Source organism: Capra hircus, chromosome 29 (genome assembly GCF_001704415.2).
Source record: "Capra hircus breed San Clemente chromosome 29, ASM170441v1, whole genome shotgun sequence".
Classification (NCBI taxonomy): domain Eukaryota; kingdom Metazoa; phylum Chordata; class Mammalia; order Artiodactyla; family Bovidae; genus Capra; species Capra hircus.
Window position 1 is genome coordinate 24,620,511 of NC_030836.1, and position 6,000 is coordinate 24,626,510.

Genomic DNA, 6,000 nt, shown 5'->3' on the forward strand with positions numbered 1-6,000 from the left:
AGTGACTTCTCATCTTTCTTGATGGAAAATAAGTGAATCTTTTAGTCTATTTCCAAATTCTTTCCCAGCCTCCATATCCAATAATTTTGTTTGCTCTTTCCTGGAACAGTTTTCATCTCCCTTTATATTTTTTCCTGTCTTCCCCTCATTTTCTTTCTTTTTTTTTTTTCATTTTCTTTCTTTACAGCAAAATAATTTTGTCATTATAGCAAGACATGGGAGGAAAAGCTCTTTTTTCCCTGAGGCAAGAGATAATTGCAAGATTCCTCGTTAAATAAGATCATCTCAAATTATAAAAATGTCCTATAAAGTTACTCCTTCCACATAGATGCTGTGTTAACATGAATGAAGTCACTTGAAATCAATAAGTTTGGCAAGCAATGGTTGCTAAAGGAGTCATTGGTTTAGGATACAGTAAACTGCTTTGGAAAGAACACACTGTCCAAGTTTCTTTTTATTGCTATTTTTTTAAAAAATTATATATATCATGGATAGCCCACTATTTTAAATCCCTTCTCTTTTTCTTCTGTCAGACTCTCAACTTTCAAAACCATCCAATTTGAAACATATTGCCAAAGCTCCCAGGACCACTGAATCAGAATCTGAGGAGTCTGGCACCTCCCTGGCTGTAAGAACCATGCTAGGTCAGGATGTGCCAGCTACACTGCTTTCTGATCCTATACAACAGCCACTGGTGATTAGTTGAGTGTAAATTGGTCTTTAGGGCTGATCTGCAAGTGACCAACCCCATCAACCCACCCTTTATCTGTGTTAAAGACCCCTAGCTGCGCTTACCTCCCAAGAAGGAAGTCCTAAGAGAGACTGAAACATCTAAACCACAGCCTACCACAAAAAAAAAAAAAAAAAAAAAAAAATGCAGGGACCTGGGGAAAGAATCAACAGGCTCTTGGAGATCCCTGCTATAAATTATGAAGGGACATATTACAAGTCTCCAGAATAATATAAAAAGCAAAATATTCTTGAGTTTATTGGGGAGTTAGAAAAAACTTAGAAAGCCTTATTCTCAAATATGCACTTTTCCTTAGTTTTTTATGACATGGGTTGGCAACTTCCAGTAATATCTCTTGCTGGCCCAAAATGCTTATCATCCTTTGAATCTTGAGAGTAGGGGCTAAGTACTTAAGTTTTATTTTTTCCCTGTCATAAGGCATGCTTATCAAATGCTTATTGGTAATGGCTGAATTGAGAGCCCACCCATCTCAGACTTCAGGGAAACTGGGGTAAGAACCTTAGAACAGCTGTTTAGAAAGTCTGCTCACCTCTCCCTGCACTTGCTTCTAATCTACCTTCTTCCACAGATGGACGTGTGAAGATCTGTATGCCCAGCGGTGATCCCTGCATTGTATTTTGAGAACTGATGACTGTGGGTTTTCCCACTTGCAAGGCTGGTGTGTAAGGAGTGTGTGTGAATGTGTGCATGTTTACAAGGGTTTGAGACAATTGTTGTTTTAGTCGCTAAGTTGTGTCCAAGTTTTTTGTGACCCCATGAACTATAACCCACAAGGCTCCTCTGTCCATGGGATTTCTCAGGCAAGACTACTGGAGTGGGTTGCCATTTCCTTCTCCAGGGGATCTTCCCAAACCAGGGATCGAACCTGCATCTCGTGTGTTGGCAGGCACATTCTTTACCACTGAGCACCTGGGAAGCCCAAGGCAATAGCCCTGACTAAATGTCAAACAAATATTTAGTAAACTATTGGTTTGTTGGCTATGGGCTTCCCTGTGGCTCAGCTGGTAAAGAATCCGCCTGCAATGTGGGAGACCTGGGTTTGATCCAGTATTCTGGCCTGGAGACCCCATGGTCCCAAAGAGTCAGACATGACTGAGCAACATGCACTTTCATTATCGGCTATGGTATGCCTCAATCATTAACTCAATGAATACATTGTTGAGAGACATCTATATGCCAGGCCTTCTGACAGGGAACAAATAAAACTTAAGTGCTTAGCCCCTACTCTCAAGATTCAAAGGATGATGCAACCACTGTTTCTAGCCTGAGGGTTGCCCTTTTCAACAGCTGAAAAATTGAGAGAACAGGGCTAGCAAACAGGGAAATAAATGACAAATAGTGGAGCTTACACTCCAATAAAAGCCTAAGAATCACTGAGGGTTAAAGGAACAGAACCCTGATCACACACCCCCAACAGACCTAGAATTCTGAATCTGTGTATCTGTCTTTTAAGCAAGAACTCGGATGACTTTGAATCTGTGGGTTTTCACACTTGACTTCGCAGCCTTGGCTGTCCATGAGAGCCACCTGCAGAACTGGAAAAAGCAGGGCTGCCCAGGCCCCACACAGACCGATACAATCAGACTCCGGGGATGGGGCCCAAGCATTTTTCTGTTAGTAAAGCTCCTGGTGGTGCTTCCCAGGTGACTCAGTGGGTAAAGAACCTGCCTGCAATGCAGGAGACGCAGGAGATGTGGGTTTGATCTCTGGGTCAGGAATATTCCCTGGAGGAAGGTATGGAAACCCACTCCAGTATTCTTGCCTGGAGAATCGCAAGGACAGAGGAGCCCGACAAGCTACAGTTCATGGAGTCGCAAAGAGCTGGACACAACTGAAGTGACAATGGGCACACACACGCACAGCTTCTGGGTACAGGCGAATGGGAAAGTGCTGCTGTAAGAAATGCTACAAAGACTGCTCCCTCAATGTTTTACAGTGGGGGGTGACAGGCAAAAACCGGGCCCTTTTCAATCAATGGGAACGGCCAATCTGGAAAAACCCAGGCCTTCTGTCACTTTCTGTGCCAGGTTTGTTTTTTGAGAGAGACACACACAGCCAGTCTAGCTGCCCGTGCAGCCCCAGAGCAGCCGGGTAATTGCCCAAATGCTGCCTGAGAGTCAGCCATGCAGATGGCATCAAGCAGCCTGACCCCTGGTCAGTGTGGGCCCCCAGGCGAGAAGCGAGGATGCTCTGGCCGCTTCCTGCCCACGTTTCCTCTTTTCGTTACTGTTTCTCCTGTGAGCCTTCCTGCCTCCCTCTGCCCCAGACTCACAGCCTGGTAAGCATCTGCGGCAGAGGAGCTCCTGGCCCCGGGTGAGGTGGGTGGTGGTGCCCAGGGTTCAGAGCTCTCAGAGGAGAGCTTGGAGCACAGTTAACTCTTTATGGTCTGTGCTCAGAAAATCGTATGCTGGCATGAAAAAAATCTCACCAGTGGATACTAAAAAAAAAATCATGTAGCCCTTCAGTATGTAATTTGTCATTCTTTCTCCTTTATTTAAAATGCATATGTCATGGTGATATTTATCTTATTATTTACATACATGTTTGGCTACTATTTACATACATGTTTGACTTCCCTGGTGGCTCAGACAGTAAAGCATCTGGCTACAATGCAGGAGACCCGGGTTCAGTCCCTGGGTCGGAAAGAAGGAAATGGTAACCCACTCCAGTATTCTTGCCTGGAAAATCACATGGGCGGAGGAGCCTGGTAGGCTACAGTCCATGGGGTCACAAAGAATTGGACTTCACTTTGGCTACAATTAAAATTTGCTAATGTATTTGTGTGTTTATAGTGTATAAATACATACGTTTATTAAGAGAAAAGAGAAGGAAGGCATCACATCACACTACTAATAGTAGTTATTTTTTGAGGAGCAAGTTAGGGGACTGGTCATTTCTTATTTTTCTACCTCTGCTTTAAAGGGTTGGAATTATAATTGATTTCAACCTACTTTTCCATGGGATTTTTCTGCATTTTTTCAAATAAACATCTTTACTTGTTTGAATCTTTTATTTATTCAAGGAAAGCTCATTATCCTCTACAGAGAACCAAAGTGAAGTGAAAGTCGTTCAGTCCTGTCTGACTCTTTGTGACCCCATGGTCTATGCAGTCCATGGAATTCTCCAGGCCAGAATACTGGAGTGGGTAGCCTTTCCCTTCTCCAGGGGATCTTCCCAACCCAGGGATCAAACCCAGATCTCCCACATTGCAGGCAGATTCTTTACTAGCTGAGCCACAAGGGAAGCCCAAGAATATTGGAGTGGGTAGCCTATCCCTTCTCCAGCAGATTTTCCTGACACAGGAATCGAATTGGGGTCTCCTGCACTGAAGGCGGATTCTTTACCAACTGAGCTATAGGGAGCCAAGCCTTGTGCCAAATATTGGTCATAGGGAAGTTAGCTGGCTTACATCCATCTCTGCCCTCTGCCTTTTCAGGTAGAGGAGTTGAGTCATCTCCCAAACAGACAGAAACTTTGTTAGATCTCAAAGAAAGATTAAAATCCAATTTTAGTTCAAATCTAGTTCAATTAAACCCAGTTTAGTTATATATACATATATATATATACACATATATATATAAGATCTATATACAGTTGGCCATCTGTATCCATGGGTTCTGCATCCACAGATACAAGCAACAGCAGATGGAAAAAAAAAAAAAATCCACAAAGTTCCAAAAAGCAGAACTTGAATTTACCATGCCCTAGCAACTATTTACATAGTATTTACATAGCATTTACATTGTATTAGGTATTGTAAGTAACCCAGAGATGACTTACTTAGGAGGGTGTGTGTAGGTTATATGCAAATACTACGCCATTTTATATAAGGGTGTTGAACATCCTGCAGATTTGGGAATCCGAGAGCATCCTGGAACTAATCCCCTGCATTTGCTGAGGGATGACTGTCTATCTAAAGTCACTGACAAGCAGCGTTCCCTCCTTCTAAGACAGGCAGGAACAGTTACTCCAGACACCCTCCCTGTTTTCCTTCTCTTCCAGGGAAGCAGCTCCTAATAGAATCCTCCTCTGCAGAAGTGCCAAGACCACCCCTGAGCAGAGGGACTAGGAAATCCGTCCTTTTCTGACTGACCTACCAAACTGTCTCAATAAGCCATCATGCTAGCCTGAAGACAGAATCATGATCTCACAGAAGGAGAGAAGATGGAGAGGTCCCAGTATGCTTGAAATGAACCCTGCTGGGCACATGTGAAAAGGAATTCTCGTTCACACTACCCCTTGGCTGAGCTCAAAGCTGGTCTCAGAACTGTCAACAAAGCAGAGACACCCGTGAGGATCTTTTGCACCCTGAGGTCATTGGAAGCCCCTAAACATAAACAGCTGTGCTGATTTCCACTCGATCTCCCAACCCAAGGCAGATAAAACCTCAGAGCTCGAAGGGTGGAAAAGAATAAAATATACAAGGATTTTATTATTTTTTTCTTTTGGCTTAGAAAGATGGTTTTACAAACAATGGGGCAAGACACCATTCAGCCTTTTATAAAAAATTGGCATCTCTCTTGAAGCTCCACATTGTGCAAGAATTTTAGACATGCACTGATATATTTATCAAAATTTTTTCCTCAAGGCAGTCTGGACATGCATCAAATATGAATCTAACACACTCAGACTCCCTAAGGCTGCAAAGCAGACTGTCAAGCATATCACCCTAGCCTCCTTGTTTCCACAAAGACTGTCTTCAAATTTGGGGATGGCAAATGAATTCCTACTCACAGTCATTTTGCTTCTTAAGGTTTTATCTTTCCCAAGGCGGAAGGAGAGACCCTGAAGAGCTGAGTTTGGAGAATGGAGAATCCAGTCTTCCAAGGCACCAGGGTCTTCGTGGCTGGGACTTCCTCCTGAATTATCAAACACAGTTTTCTAGAATCTCCTCCCATGACCATTTTAGCTCTTTCTTTGACTTTGGTCCTTTATTCTTGACTTTCAATCCTGTCTGGTACCCACAAACCCATTTTCTTCTGCTTTCCCTAGAGCAGAAGCTTGGGCTATTTATCATGGCTAATTTTTTTTTTTTTTTTTTTTTTTTTGCCCAAACCACGTGGCTTGTGGGATCTTGGTTCCCCAACCAGAGATTGAAACCACACCCTTGGCAGTGAAAGCCCTAGTGAAAAGTCCTAACCTCTGGACAGCAGGGGAACTCCCGCCTTATCACTGCTTCTTGTTTCCAGGTTCTTCTCTGAGTGACATGAAGGAGCGAGAAGACTGGGGCGGAGTCAGGCAAACCCACA